Raw genomic sequence first — 16,016 nt, forward strand, 5'->3', positions numbered from 1 at the left:
GCATTATGGCCCCCCCCCCCCTGCACTTGTACTGATTTTGCTAGTGGGGCCGTGGGGGACTACTTTCCGTTACGACAGCTGCGGATTAATACTAACGGCAAATTGTAGAACAGAAATACAATTTTGTTTAGATTAACTTCATTTTACATTTTCTGTGCACAATACTGCACTGCTCGATTGCATTATCCAAAAATGCATGTGGTATTTCCATTACTTGGGCACATCTCTAAGTTTTCCCGTTACTTTTGCCGAGCTATTTTGCTGCATGGAGGCCGCGGAAGTACTTCTGTATTGCAACCTCATGTAACTCTCCGCACACCGCACTGCAGCTCTGCAGTAGTGACGAAGAGCTGAGGATATGAGGATGTTGCGCATATGTGCTGTATCTCTGATGCAGTTTGCAGTCATGGATGTTTGTAGTAGAGGTATGTGGTAAGTACTTAAATGTATTAGCCATTCAGTTTTAATCTTTAGCGTTATTATTTTTATACAGAAGGCAGTTTTTGTTGCTCTTTCACGATGCGTCACCACGTCCATTTCGAGTGTTTAGAAAATAAAGCGGAAAAATTCATTGCCAATCGGCCTGCGTGCTCCTAATTTTGAGGTCATGGACGATAAATTTAACTCTGGCGTCACGTTGATGAAACGGTACGTTGCATTGCTTTGTAATTTGAACTTTGGCATTACCGTGAATGGTTTAGAACGTTGGTTCTTTCGTTGAAGCAATTTTTCTTTGGTAGCTGTCATGGTATGAGACCGCAGCGTCATCCCCTCTCTTCCAACTATTTTAGTCTTAATCGTTTTTAATGAATCATCAGAATTGTCGAGCGACTGGTAGTAAATGCAGGATATTGCGTGCCTTTGGCACTGAAAAAAAAAACCCTTGTTCAAACCTCAATCCTAATAGAATATCAGACTCCTCAGTAAAAATGTATATATTATGTATTATTCAGTCTGCTTCGAAACATTTTACGACAGACAGTGATGCTGTGTTAATTAACTTTTTTGCGAACCGGTAGATTCCAGAGTTTTTATTTTATGTAAGAATTAATGATCAGCTATCGTTGCATTGGGGTACTTTCACGTAAATTTACTGAGCAGCAACTTAGATTCTGATTTAAGTATTTCAGACTATTCCATTAGATTCTCTCTCTCTCACTTGCGGTAATATTGCATAGCTGCAAATGTTGGGCTATAGTATTGACCTAATGAGGGCCGCTTGCCCTTTGGTCGTTTAGTGATGCTGTAGGGCTGCTTTACATACTGAATAAAATTTGATAGTCTCTTGGAACACTTACTGAAACCAAACCAATTGACTCGGCGAATTATTTCAGAAGTTTTGGGTTTTGATCTAATGGAAGTAAATATTGTGTAGGCTGCGATAAGTAATCAAGCAGTGAAAGTGGTACGTTTATGTTAACTATCGATGTTAAGATTTTCATGCTTAGCTGTTTCTTTGCGGAGGTGTCAGTAACCTCGATTGTTTCTGGACATTTTGGAACTGTTTGCATTTCCACAGGGCGAAGAACTGCGTGCGACTCGGCATGTGCTGCTCACTGGACCTCCATCGACAGGAAGGCTTTGTACGACACAATTCCAGGTCGCTAGATTGACAGAGGGCCCATTTACTGGCCCAGAAGGTCGCCGGAGATGACGCATTACTTTTTTCTTCGCGGTTTCGTGAAGGATGCTGTCTAAAAGACCACGGTGCGGGACCTGCGGGCTTTCACATCGGAGCAGCAAATGCAAAAGTTAATTACATGTAGGTTCGATGTGGGAGAAACTGAAGTATTTCATAGACACCATGCGTGCTTCAGATAGTGCACACATTGAACTGTCAAACGGCTACGACTACAGGTGTGTGTAAGTATTATACCGTAAGATACACGTTTCTACCAACCCCCATTTCTGAAATACATAGAGGGTCAACTGAAGAAAAGGATATGTCACAGACTTTGACTAATGATGTTGTCAAAGATAATTTCTAAGCCATAGATGATAATTCGGTTGCCCCACACAGCTTCAAATCGTAAATTGAAATAAATGAATGTAGCATTAAAAGAAAAATTGTGTACGCATTTCGTTGCTGGTCATTGTTTTGAGGAATATTTGTACGTGTTTTAATTGTTCGTTATTTGATATGATAGTGTGTGTAGTACACAAGGTAATCCTTTATCAAATTTAAATTTCATTCTGAACAAGTTTCAGATATTTGGGTATCTCATTCTGGACAATTTTGAGATGCCTGTGTCAATAAGTATGACCTGACTTACGTTGTTGGTGCAGACACATAACTAAAGTTAATTTTTCTATAAATATCTGGACTAATTGGTGAATTTGTATGTTACGGTGGGTGCGGCCAAGATATGTGATTTACAGGTTTTTGTCATGTGCCCTTTGTGGATTACTTATGTCATAGGTCAAAGCCAAACAGTTGTTCCACACTTTAAGTATTCCCATATGGCATAGTCCGTTTAACTTCAGGGAGGAAGGTTACCTTCATAGTCTCAGGTGTTATTGAATTTAGCAAATGTTAAAATTCAGGAGTATATAAGAAACACCTTTTTTTTCCCCTCCAAAGAAATTCCTGCCCCTAGATACAGGCCTCAAAAGGTGACACGGAACATCATTTTGAAGATGTGACTTTTGGAAAAAATTTTAAAATGCTGTATCTCTAACAGAACTAGACATTTTGCAAGAGTTTTTGAAATATTATTGCTATATGATTACAATGGTATCCTCCCTTTTGATATATCTGTCAAAGTTCTTTTACTGTTGCCTTTTGAATTTTTTTATAGTTAACAGAATTTATTTATTTATTTTTTTAATGCCAATCCAGAAAATTTAGGTTTTTCTGTTGATTACAGTGAAACCTCTTTATAACGTTCCTCCATATAATGTTTTCCTCTGTTACATCTGTTTTTTCGGTCCCGACTAAAAGTCCATATAAACAGTGTTAAATTTTCCTCTTTACTGCGTTTCCTCTATATTACAATTTCCTCCATATATCACTCACATTTTTGGAACCCTGGTCAATTATTTACCTCTTTATAATGTTTAAGTGACTGGATGTGGACGCATCATTTTCTGTTCTGTGGATTCACAGTTTGCACCGGCTCGGAAAGCCCGTGCTCAGCGTGTTTCCCATGTCAGCGGCAGAACCTGGTCACGTGACATGTGACGCACATTCTGCTTGCGATCTTTTTGGTGCCATTTACTTTCACCCATCCACCTACCAGGCCCCACGTTTTATTACAGAAAACTAATCATTTCATACATTGATCATTTGCAATGAATATCATATTACAGTGTTGTGAAAATTTAAAATGTCATCGATGGCACCATTTGTCAAAGCTGATTAGTGGTATCCCGATCTTCAGTAATGCCCTATAATTATTATTTGGAAGCCTTCCTCTTTATAGTGTTTTCCTCTGTACAGTGTTCAGAATTTGTGGTCCCTTGGAAAATGTTATATAGAGGTTTCACTGTAGTACCATGCAGTACTATATTCTCTCTACAGGAAAGCTCCCCCTTTTAAGTAGAAAGTTTTTTTTTTTTTAATAAATCATATTTTTTTAGCTTTTGAGTGTAATGTATGTCTCCACAGCAGTTGTTTCTTGCTAATTTCTTTGTTACAATGTTTATTTGTAGGCTATTGTCTTTGTTGCAATTATTTCTTAAACTTTGTTGCAGTTTCTTTGTTGTGGTTGTTCAGTGCTAATTTGTTTACTGACGAAGCTTCTAAGAAATCTTAGACCATCCAGTGACGTCTGTGTTTTTGTGAGGAATTTACCAGTTGACACAGTTGCGCTGATTTTTGTGGAAAGGACTGTTTGAAATGTCTTCTGATTGGGGCCACAGGAGAGTGAAGTGTGGTGACTATTTGCATATCCATTAAACAGTGACATATAAGACAAACATAAAACAGACTTTGTTCAGTTTGGGAATAAGTGTTCTCATTTGAAGACTGTGTCAAAGTGAAGATGTTTCCGGTGACAAGTATTCTAAGTGTTATGACGGAATACAAAAATGCTAGTATCTGAACAAGGTAAAGCCTCCCATGATGCAGATGTTGCAATAGATGAAGAATAAAATACTCCGAATCAGTAAATTACAGAGGTAGTTGTTAGTCCTGTTAAGAAACCATGGTCAGTGAAGTAGTCATAAGCTTCGTGTTAAGAAAGTGCTGAGAAATCGTTAAAGCTATGGATGAATACACTAAAGCAATGCTGACCATATTCTTCAAAGTAGAAATTCCAGCTTCAGAAGAAAATGAGCCATGGCACTCTTGTGCCTGTTTGTCAGGAATTTTTCACAAAGGGTCATTCCATGTCAAGTGTCCCAGTTTAGATGATGATCCCAGCTCGACCATCTTCAATTTTGATGAAATTTGTACAGGATGTACCTGAGTGCCATACATGAGCTTATGCAAAGCTTCAGGCTCACCTGTAACTTGGTTGAGGTGCTAGAGCCATTTTTGTGGAGACCACTTTTACAGACACTGAAAAGTCGTGAAGAAATAGTTTGGCATTCCACTGTTCCTAATGTAAAAGAGCTACTCTCTTGCTTCTGGGTATAGTGGTACAACTGTGTGTGCTCTACACACAAATGTTGCAAGTAGAGTTCAGAAAGCAATGCATTTGGCATAATTTCAGTTCAAAGTGGGCAACAAATAATGTTGTGAGAAATTTGCCCCATAGTTTGAGGCATAAGTAGTGTAGAAAGTGCTCTATGGACATGGTCTTGTGCCAAACTACTGTCTTTCTGTATATCACAAATATGTTTAATTACTGTGCTACCATCCTGTAAATTTGCTAAAAAACGTGAATGTATAAAATATACGCGGGTTCACAGTCATGTATCTCAAAATACACCTACAACATTACATTCATTAACACCATTCAACAGAGCACATTTCATTCTATTAGAAAAACTTATTTACATTTTGGTCTCTCTTTGGGTGAGGTGCAAAAAATTCGCCTAAACTATTCACTTTTTTGGTAATTTGGAAAATCCTTGTTGGTGCATGGTGGCTAGGCCACTACCAATCTCAAGACTGGTAACCCCATTGCCAAGGGGCCATTCCCAATAGCCATGCAAGGTCAGCCATGGGTGGGTTTCTTTACTGCATGCTCCCAAGCCTGAAAGTGGGTGGGTGTCTAGCAGGTTCCCAAACCAGAATGTGAATATCTAGCAGGCCCCAAAGTCTAAATGTGGGTATTTAGCAGATTCCCAAGCCTTTTTTAGGTCTCTCTGTGGTTCCCAAACCATTATACAAATTCAATTTTTAAATGTTTTAAATTTTTTGCTGATGTCCAAAACTATTGCTTCCAGCAAACTGTATTGCTGCCCCATCACTGAAACAGCTAGAACTGGTATGACTGCAATTAGGCTATCTGTTGTTCTGGGATCCAGCATCTCTCTCTTCTAGTAGGCCAATGAAATAATTGAGCAGCTCCATGAGGATGCATGAAATTAATCAAGGCATCTATTTCTTCACATGAAACTTCAGATATTGCCACCATTTTCCATCATAAAAGCAAGCAACATACTAGCCAGGCTGTAGTTCATTAATGGCAACATGTTTAGTAGCAACTTTAGCATGTCGGTTAACATTTGCTGTAAAGGGTAATGTATCATTTCATACTCTGTAAATCTTAGCTGCTTTTCATCAACTGGCACAAAATGGTGATGGTCTCTTGTACCAGACACTGTACATCCACCCTCAAAACATTTCTGTTGATCAATTTTTCCATCTTCAGTAATTTCTTTTTTTAATATAAATAAATTCAATGCCATGAATATTTTTTTGCAATATTCAAACAGATAAGTTGGTGTCAAGACTTGGTTGTCAGTTGGGTGTTGAAGGCTAGCTCTTGCTGTTAAACGCTTAACTGTGCCCCCAGTTCCATCACATGGTGATTTCTCATGGTTTGTTCTGAAAAAATTCCATTCTGCAGTAATGCCAAAATCTTTGATGATGGCAAAGATTTAGGAAGCTCTTAAAATTTTTGTACTTTACTGCAGAACCATTGCTAAAATAATGAATATGCTTAATTTCTTTAAAAATGCATTTAAGGGATTTGATAAAGTATGTTAAAAACACATGAACTGCAACTGTGTCATATCGGAGGGAGTTACTGATTATGCAGTAGCTTACACACTTTAGGTCTTAATTACCTTTGTAGTAAATGACAAATGGATGTATTGTATCTTGATTGTTTTCCCAATGGAATCCCTGCGCTGCGTCTTGGACAACAAAGGAGTAATTTTCTGCGAAATCCATTAATATAATCAATTCTCCTGGTTTGAGACCTTCAGTGAACTGCAAATGCTTGCTCTGATGCTTTGCAATGTAGTAAGTGAGTAGAAAGGGCAAACAGATTTGTAACTAATAGTTCAATGAATTCTTCAACTGTCATTTCTCTGGTCTGTGTCTCAGTGTGAGTCCATTGTTTGAACTGAATTGTATCCTCAGGATCAATATCTGCAAAAGTGCTTTCCAAATATTAGTTTAGAGCTTCTGTTCCTGGACATACTAAACTGCGATGAAGCCTGCAATCCTTTGTTTCCAAATTACAATTTTGCTCAGTAAAATTGTGCAATCTTTTATTGGGCCATGTGCCAAAATTAGCTTACAATTTCGATGTATTGTGCAGACACAAACTGCATTTCCAGTGCATTTTTATTGCGGTATTATGGTCAGTGAAAGCAGTAACACACCAGCATCTGAAGAAATTGCAACACCACCACATAGTAGAAGTGAAAGGGTGTGTACAGGCTGAAGAACTATGTTTAGTGCTTCACTGCGATTTTGCTGAGAACTGGTCTATAATTCTTCCACAAGCAGTACAAGGGTACCATCGGAGTAACGACCAGGTTTCAGTTTTTACAGGCATGACATCTTTTCAAAACAAGACCACTAGTGTTACAGTGATATGACGACTCAGCACATGCTTTGCTAGCGATGTGCAAATGGACAGAGAAGATCATTATTTCCGATGGTGCTCCTGGTCATTTTAAAAATCGTTGCCACCTGTTTGAATTAAGTCGCTTGTGCCAACTGACTGGGTATACAGTGCTGCTGGTCACGGGAAGGGGCCTGGTGATGGTGTAAGAGGGCCGCTGAAGCACCATGTTACAAAACATAATCTTTTTAGACAAAATACATCCACAATTCTGAGGATTTTATGAGCGTCGTGAAATCTTATACATCGACAGCCCTCTTTCTTTTGCCCAAAGAGGAAATTGAAGAATTCCATGAGCAGAAAAAGGATGGTCCAAGCAAACTGCTGCTCTTGCTGCTGCTGCTACTACTACTACTACTACTACTACTACTACTACTGTGAAAGAAATTCAGAAGACACATTTTTGGACTCAGTGATGACTCACATTGCTCACACTTTAAAGAGCAGGAAAGAAGTAATTTCATTCATTCGGCCCACACCTCAGAAACAGCAGGATGATGATCAGATTAACAACCTGAGGTGGTTTGTATGTGTTTCCAGCTGAAGGACAGCAGCAACGCCATCAGTATTAACTTCCTGTTGACAATGTTTTGAAGATTGTAAGTGCTCCAGTTAGTATTGGTTCAACAGGAAGGCATCACTCTATATCAAAGGAAGATACTGAAGCAGAGCAACAAATTTTTAGTTCATTGACTGACTAATTTCAGTACAAAACAGTGCACAGAAGTTGTATAAATTGAAACTTTTAAGTCTTTAGATCTTTCACATATATTTTGGAACCATTTAAAATGCTTCAAAAAATGAGTCCCTTACGCATCTTCCAAAACTAAAATTATGTTAAATAAGGCTAGGTTATGCTTTTTATGAACCTGCTATGTGATAACATGGTAATAAAACAGTTTTTATGTCTGGCAAAAGTTTAAATTGTTTTTAAAACCTGTTCAGCCTAAAAGTGGAAGCTTTCCCTTTTCAGGAAACATAGAACTACATGGTACTAATCAAATCAGTTTTATTTATTGCCATTTTTTAAAAAAATTCATAAATTATAAAAAGTTCAGAACGCTATAGTAAAAGAACTTTGACAGAGAAGTCCAAATGGAGGATTTCTGTGTAATCATAAAGCAATTACCTTGCAAATAAAAAACCCAACAAAATATCTAGAACTGTTCAGAGATTCAGCATTTAAGTTTTTCCAAAATTCCAGTCTTAAAAATGGTATGCACAGGGTCATCTTTGGAGGGCTGCATCTCGGAGTAGAAATTTTTTTTTTTGGAGGAAACAAGACAGACATGTTCCTTACTTAGTCCTTCATTTTAATGTAGGCCTATGTTAAATTTAGTAACATCAGAGAGTATGAAGGTAAGATTTTTTCCTAGCCTGCCTGAATCGATATGGACTATGCCACATAAAGCTGTAAAGATCGTTTCGGAACACCATGTTTGGTTATGTATATTAAGTGTCTTGAGTGAAGGTGGTCCACTTAGTATACATAAAGTCACCATGGTGATGATTTATGTGTATTAAAGTGGACCATCTTCTCTCAGGATGGCCTGTAACATTATTTGCCTGGTTTGTTATTTGTGTGTGCAACTGGATTATGTACATATTAATGTATCGTTGGATTTCGATATAAGTAGTATATTCTGCGTAAGGAATTATGACAGTAAAAATTCGTCTTTGCATTTGTATTATGGTTCCAGGATATTACAGCAGATTGTGCAAAATGAGTATCATGTTTGTCATTCTATATTAATATGAATCAGTTTAAAATTGTTTTCTTTCCCAATACATGTCATTGTAAAGTGAATTTAAATAATTAAAAATAGTCACTACCAGCAGTGAATGTTTTGATAGGGAAACTAGTAGTGATGTTGGAAAATGTGGTGTATATTGTTGCACCATGGTTTGAAATTCGTGGCAAACTGTGGGTCTTCTTTAGAGCTGGCTGCAAGGTTTAGTTGTAAAGAGAAAGTAAAGTGTTTTAAGATTATTTTTCCATTTCCTTTGTGTGTACCTGGTTCAGGAGTGGAGGAACAAGTTTTTGTAATGCACCACATACTGCTATGCAGTGAAACTTGGTGCTGGAGCTCTGTGATCCTCATGCTTGGAAGCTAAAAGATATTTAGGCTGTCTAGAATTTTCCTACCATCCTTTGCCAGCCGTCTTTTGTGATGAGTTGTAAGCACCATCTGCGACAGACAATGTATGTCAGGACGTATTATAGTCCAAATGGAAACAGAAACTGGTAGCCTGAAATCTTAAGACATCCTTTGACCGAAGATTCTGGAGCAGATGGATAAAATATAGTGGTGCGTGTGTGTGTGTGCGTGCGCGCGCGCCACTGCCACCACACCCCCTCTCCAATATTGGTGCGCGCATGCGCACACACACACACACACACACACACACACACACACACACACACACACACACACACGCACACGAAATCTTCCGGTAGCTACTGTTCATGAAGAACATAAGCCAAATAGGGTGAGTGTAAAGTCTTTCTCTGATTGCAAAAATTTATTTCTAAGGACCTGCACAAGATACAGCTATGCAGATCATTGCAAATGGTATCTTAACTTGTGAAGTTTTTTATGGATACACTTCTGCATGTACTGCTGTAACAGCACAAGGTAGTTTTTCAATACAATGTAAATTAGTAATGCTGCTCTCACAGTAGAATCTTTGCAGGAGAAGGTGCAATGTGTTTTGTCGTTTCATGAAATGCTTTTGCCTATTACAGTTCATCAATAGCTCTGAAGTGCCTAGGGTAGAGATGTGCCAGATGTGAAGACCATAAATGGATGATAGAAAAAGTTTAGAGGCTGGTGACAAGGCAAAAAACAATAGACCCAATGTGATGACCCTGTTGACACTGCTTGCAGCATTGCAACACAGTCTGCAGAAAATTACATCTTTCCAGAGAAACAACTTGAGTCCTGTGGTGAAGGTTTATGCAGATAGCAGACTTTTCGTGAATCCGTATTTCAACTCGAGGCTTTGCAGCTGGATGCGTGCTGAAATTGCTGTGAATATCCTGGAATGACTGTACTAATAATGGCCACATTAATAAAGTTTTTCTTGCGGTTTTCACATCTCTGGGAAAGCATACATAATGTCCAGATCAGAGTCTGAGATCCCATGGACATTATGCTACAGACAATGCCGCAAGAAAATGACTTGTGTGGCTTTATGAACAAAACAATCATTGGACAGTTCTTTTTTTTCACTGGTAGGCATCGAAGACCTTTCCCACAATGTTCACTGCACATAGCCCACCTTGACATTTCTTGAAATGGTTACACTAAGGATGAAGTGTTTGGTTCACCTGATCCTAATGTGCTAATTCATAGCATGTATATGAGGTGCCGTAGAAGTGGTTACGGAGATGATGATGGCAAGAGACAGAGATATTATTGGTGAGATGTTCTAAATGTAACACGTGTATATATGTCTTTGAGAGAACCTGGCATTTGCAACAAACTTCATAGCTATATCCAGCATAATTCCTTTTCTGTAATCAGGGATAGACTTCGTGGAGAACCTGTACTTCCTCAGAGCTTTTTCAGTGTTTTAAATTTCCAGCTTAAGTTCTTAACTGTGAAAGGGGTATTATGGAGCAGAAGAAAAAACTTTGTGCCTAAACATCTGTGGACAGACTTGAAATACCAAATACTTTTTCAGATTGTTTAAAGTACAGCTTGTCTGATATATTTAATCTGAAGTTGGTGCCAGTTTATGTATTACATTTTGTTGTTACAGGTTTCATTAATGTGGCTGTTGCGTAGCGGTTGGTTTGTCCAGGAAAATGGTCGCAGTGCGAGAGAAACCTCAATGTGTGGTCTAGTGGTGCATGAACTCCAGGTCGACCCTAAACAGCACAAAAGAAATTTCAGATAACATACAGAAAGACATCAGTGAAGTCAGGATCTGGTGTGTGATATTGCTACTTAATAAATTGCAGGGTAACCCAAAAGTCTGTTAACATTTGAAAATGCACCAATTTGTGGAATAATGTAGATAGACATAAAAGTTGGCACATGCCAGAAATGACATAAGCCTTTATTGTAACCAAAAACTGGCTGACAGATGGTGGTGGACAGCAACACATCATTGATATCTCATGTGAAGAATGTATAAAATGAGTTACAGTGAGAGGGACTCTAGTAATCACAGCATGTTGACTTCACCAGGAAAGCCAGTGTTTCTGAAGCTTTCCTGTCAGAATGGAGAATCCACTACTGCAGTTCTGTGATCCTATTGGGGTATTTTGTACAGGCCGTGTGAAAAGTGTTAATGTAAAGAACATGATCAAGAAGTTTGAAGCCACGAGTTGTTTAGACAATCAGCTCCTCAGTGGCGTGAACATGCAAGTTCTACTGCAGCTTGGGAAACGCTTTAGCCATTTCATCTCTGCACTGTGAAGTCAGCGCTTGTGAAATTGCAAGTCACACTGGCGTTCTACACAGTGTTTGGAGAGGACTAAGGCATGTCCTTCAATGCTATCCACACAAAATCCAGCTCTGTCATGAAATGTTAGCCACCAATTTTGTGATGGGGAGAGCATGTGGTGTGGACACTTCAAAAAATGGGGAAGATGATGAATGGTTTTCTGACATGATTTGGACTAAAAAGCCCATTTCACACTAGGAGGATCTGTCAATACCCATGACCCTTAGAATTTGACTTCCAAGACTATCACATGAGGTATAATTGGGCCCTTTTCCCTTGAGGAAATGTGGGATGCTGCTTTTTAAACTTTCAGTGTGATATGTGTAAGGTACACCAATGTTACGGAATATCATCTCTAGCCTGGCCAAGAAACACCTGCTGGAAGATATGACTTGTGCAGGGTGGTGCTGCATGCTGTATTGCTACAGGTGTGAAAGATCTCTTACACGTATTGTTTGGAAAAGATGACAGAGTTGCCACTTCTTTCATGCTTGGTCTACCAGGTCCCTAGACATCTCATTCTGTGATTATTGTTACTGATTTTACCTGGTATCAAGTCTGCTGCAATTTTCATGCCCCATTAGGGGTGCTAAAAGACATAGCTGATGCCAATTACTCACCTTAGGATCAGTTCCAAAGTCAGGTGACTTTGACCTGGTGCTCCACACTGGTTTGCCCTTGTTTTTACAGGGTGTACAAATTGGTGCCGCATTGTTGTTCTTGCAGTTGTTTGTAATATGTCCTCTCTCACCAGTGTCCACACACCACAATATTCTCCGGTAGCTAACATCCTCTAGCTGTGCAACTGCAATCTTGGCACTGATTGCACTTTGGTAGTGAAAGATTATCCTTAATTACCGCTGATTGATAGCCTATAGAGGTATGCTTTTGGTGGAGCAGTTCACACCAATCGGTTGCCTCTATTATGACATGTGACATGGGTCTATCTCCTCGCCCAGTCCTAGACTTCAAAGAGGAAACCTTGAACTCCTCTGTGAATTCACTTGTGACCCTGTTTTGTGTTCTAACTTGGTGTATTAATCCGATGTCTGATTTATCTTTGGGCATGTTACAGACTAAGCAGGGGATTCTACTTTCATGGCTGTTCACAAATTGTGTAACAGCTTATCCCTGTCTTATGCAGTTGCAGTTTAGACTACCAGTGTGTTGCCAAGATTTCGCACATCATCAATGCGAACATTTATCACTGTAGGTTTAACAAGGCTGGTGAACTACTTAGTGAAGGTGTTTCCCGTTTCTGATCCTTTGGACTTTACGAAGAGCATTGCTCTGTTGGTCTTTGCGGCCTGGTCAGTCTCATTATTATTGGGCACTGGAGGTTTGGGCTTCACTGCTGTGTGGGCAAATGTCTTCTGTACAGTTTGTACCTTGTGGAACTGCCAGTTGGTGCTCTGGTGCTTTCACTTCTCCTTTAGTAACACCGTGGGCAGTTGCCCATTCACTTAGTTGTAGTAGTAATTTTACTTGCAGTCCATAAGACCTTGCAGTGTAATATGTTGTGCACTGGGAGGTGTTCTTAAACAAAGAACAAATCTCCTCCAGGTGCCTGTTTTTAGGCCTGAGGGTCTCATCTCTTTCCTGTTGTCACACTCAGTTTTGTTGCGACCGATGTTATTGTCCCTCTCTTGCAGGGAGTCGTTCTCTCTCTCTCTCTCTCTCTCTCTCTCTCTCTCTCTCTCTCTCTCTCTCTCCCCCCCCTCCTCCTCCTCCTCCTCCTCCTCCTCCTCCTGACTTCTTTGCCCATGAGGACACTGCCCAGCCACAGCTTCATGCTGCTTCCCATCAACCACCCTTCCTTCACTGTTCTTGAACTCCTTAAGCTTCTTTTGAGCTCCATTGCAGCTGAGCCTCTGCCTCAATGTCACTTACTGCTGCCTGCTCTCCTGCAGCTTTGCCAGCTTTATTTGGAGCTGTGCTGTGTTCACGTTTAGCTCCTGACTGCTCCACCCTCATATGGGCTTGATCCTTCTTACCAGTCTCAACTCTTTTTGTGAGAGATCTTCCTGGACTTCTCAACTATTAGCATCATGTGATATTTCCTATTTTTGTTACGGACAACTTTGGGAGTTGCCTTCCATCTCACTGCCAATAAGTCTGCAAAGCAGCCTTGGTCTTACCTGTCGATTGATCTTTCGCATATCTTTCCACTCAGTTTCTGCCTTGTGATTCTCCATATCTTTGGTCCCTGTTGTTGTGGCCCTCAGGCCACTCCATTAGCACTCTCCCAGGGGGCTCACCACCCTTGGTGATACCATGCATCCCCAACCTTTGCAGCACCTCTTCCCTTTCTGTGCTGCATGTCTATGCTTCTGCTATTTTTTTCCCCTCCCTTGGGGTACATATCTGGGATATTTTTGGGAATGTGTTGTGACATCAGAACAGTTAGTTTGTTTTTCTTTGTGTTCTCCATCTCCTGTCCTTCCTCGGCTTCTGCGTGTTATGTTCCTCTGTTTCTTCTTCCTCCCTGTGCATTCCTAAAGGCCAGCCCATGCATTTAATGCGTAACAGGTGAGTGGGTAACTCATAATTCCCAGCCCCGGGTTAACAAGTAGTGTTTGCACGTATCCCCTGGAACAGGCCAGGCCCAGGGAGGGGTGATTGCCTGAGCTGTTGCCTTCCCAGATTTACAATTGGTCCCGCAGTCAGGTGTTAGGGAAATCTGACGTGGTGTAAACTAAAGAGTGTGCAATCAGAGATGCTGGCAATTGCGTTTTTTTTTTTTTTTCCGCACTGAGCAAATCACCTTCCCAATCTAAGTCTACTAAACACAAGCAGAATTATGCTAGAGATTCAAAGAATCTTCCAGCTGCACCTCTGCTCCTCATGGTATCGTGTACTGAAGGTCAGTTCTTTACTACAATTTATTGATTTATTATTCAGAAAGGTGGTGATGCAATTGCAGGCCCTGTGAAACTCTGCTCTCATTACGTAATGGAACTTCCGGAGATCAGTTATAATTTTCAAGCCCAACAACTGCTTATAGCTTCAGTCCTCCAGGTCTATCCTGGTCATGCTGAGGGCTATTGAATGCTGACTTCTTCACCTGGTGTTACTTACATCTGAGTGCTTGGTCTGACCAAGGGAGAAATCCAAACTTACCTTACTGATCAGGGCATCACTGCAGTCTATTGGCTAAATAAAAATGTTGATATCAACGTTAGTGCCTACATGCACTCTTTTTCTCACATTTGATTGAGTAGTGCTTCCTCAAAGATCAAAGCAGGCTGTGAAGTCATCAGTCAGATAGTACATTCCGAACCAGACGTGTTGCTACCAGTGCCAACGTTGCAACCATACTCACATGCCCTGTCAGAATGTGGCGAAATGTGTTTCTTGTGGTAAGGATGCTCATAAGGGTGATTGTGCACTACCTCCTCCCTGCTGTATCAACTGCAACCGTGCAGCCTCATCCTGAGAATGTCCCTTGTATCTTGATGAGTGGGTCGGCCAGGAACTTCAGGATGTTCACATTCAGATGTTGCAGCACCTTTATCTTACAGACAAGCATTTTCTCCTTCATACATACAATAGCATTTGGGTTGATATTAAGTTTCCTAGGCATTGTTGTGAAGTCACTGCCATATCCCAGTAAGGACAAACACCTTCCTCTTAGCTACCATCCCATTTATCCAACCAGTTGTTAGCAAGGTGATGGAACATATGGTTCATGGCCAGTTGGTATGGTGGCTCAGATCTTCTAATCTACTAGCCACTGAATAATGTGGATTTTCAGCATACCATGCTGCAGTTGACCACATCGTCATTTTGTCAACTTGTGTCACAGTTTTCTGTGGAAATACCAGACTATAGCCATGATTTTTGGTTTGGAGAAAGCCTATGGCACCTGCTGGAGGACTGTTATCCTCCTTACTCTTTAGGCTACCTGCCCTATTTCCTTCAGGAATTTGTAAAAGGCAGGGTTTCAAAGGCATGTATGGCCTTAGCCTTGTCAGAAACCTTTATCCAGAAGAACAGGGCACCCGTAGGCTGCGACGTGAACGTCATCCTCTTTCGTGCTATAGCCATTAACCTGTCTCCCACCAGGTACCTCCAACTCTCTTTTCATCCATGACTTTGTGATGTACTGCAGGTCTCCATAGATTTGCTCCCTTGAGCAGCATTTTCAGCGATGTTTAGATTGTCATGACTCGGAGCATTGACAGTGGCTTTTGCTTTTTCACTGACAAAACTGTTTATATGAATTTCTGGTTGGGGGATGGGTTTCTTTCGCCATCTGTACATCTAGGACCTATTGTTCATCCATTTGCTGAAACTAAGAAATTTCTGGGGCTCATGCTTAGTAGGGAAGTTTCTTGGCCTTCCACGTGACTGTGTGCTGCAGCCAGTTTGTCTGTGTCCTAAGTGTCGTAAGCAGTACTTCCTGGGCAGCAGGTTGGGCCACCCTGCTATGTTTGTGTGATACTTGGCTGTTTGAAACTAGACTGTGGTTATTTTGTATATTCATCTGTACATCTGTTCATATTGGTTTTCTAAGGTTGTGACATGGGTGCTTATGACCCCTGTTGTTTGTTCACCCTAAAAGAAAACAAAACTTATGTTAGTAGCTTTGAG

The 16,016-nt window shown here is 40.3% G+C and overlaps 1 long non-coding RNA gene across 5 annotated transcripts in view; it reads left to right on the plus strand.

Annotated features, from left to right (window-relative positions):
• The first annotated feature begins 329 nt into the window (after positions 1–329).
• The window catches only part of LOC126204444 (uncharacterized), a 29,657-nt gene continuing 13,970 nt past the window's right edge, over positions 330–16,016 (plus strand). Inside the window, exons 1-3 of one of the 5 annotated variants that reach the window (XR_007540508.1) lie at positions 330–432; positions 1,520–1,863; positions 10,734–10,904. This is a non-coding gene — a long non-coding RNA (uncharacterized LOC126204444). Of the gene's footprint in view, positions 433–1,169; positions 1,406–1,519; positions 1,864–10,733; positions 10,905–16,016 lie in introns of those variants that run through there. The other 4 variants (XR_007540509.1, XR_007540510.1, XR_007540506.1 and 1 more) reach the window with 4 other exon arrangements.

Source organism: Schistocerca nitens, chromosome 9 (assembly GCF_023898315.1).
Source record: "Schistocerca nitens isolate TAMUIC-IGC-003100 chromosome 9, iqSchNite1.1, whole genome shotgun sequence".
In the NCBI taxonomy this organism is placed as follows: Eukaryota; Metazoa; Arthropoda; class Insecta; order Orthoptera; family Acrididae; genus Schistocerca; species Schistocerca nitens.